Source organism: Rhinopithecus bieti, unplaced genomic scaffold (genome assembly GCF_001698545.2).
Source record: "Rhinopithecus bieti isolate Rb0 unplaced genomic scaffold, ASM169854v2 scaffold_5150, whole genome shotgun sequence".
Classification (NCBI taxonomy): domain Eukaryota; kingdom Metazoa; phylum Chordata; class Mammalia; order Primates; family Cercopithecidae; genus Rhinopithecus; species Rhinopithecus bieti.
In genome coordinates, this window is record NW_016804706.1 from 231,769 (window position 1) to 232,303 (window position 535).

Here is a 535-nt window from a genome sequence, read left to right on the forward strand (position 1 = left end):
TATTATTGGTGTATAGGAATGCCTGTGGTTTTTGCATGTTGATTTTGTGTCCTGAGACTTTGCTGAAATTGCTTACATGCTGAAGGAGATTTGGGGCTGAGATGATGGGGTTTTCTAAATATAGGATCATGTCATCTGCAAACAGAGACAATTTGACTTCCTCTCTTTATATTTGAATACCTTTTATTTTATTTTTTGTCTTGCCTGATTGCCCTGGCCAGAACTTCCAACACTATGTTGAATAGGAGTGTTGAGAGACGGCATCCTTGTCTTGTGACAGTTTTCACAGGGAATGATTCCAGCTTTTGCCCATTCAGTATGATATTGACTGTGGGTTTGTCATAGACAGCTCTTATTATTTTGAGATACAGTCTATCAATCCCTAGTTTATTGAGAGTTTTTAGCATGAAGGGGTGTTGAATTTTATCGAAACCCTTTTCTGCATCTATTGCGATAACAATGTGGTTTTTGTCATTGGTTCTGTTTATATGATGGATTACATTTATTGATTTGCATATGTTGAATCAACCTTGCA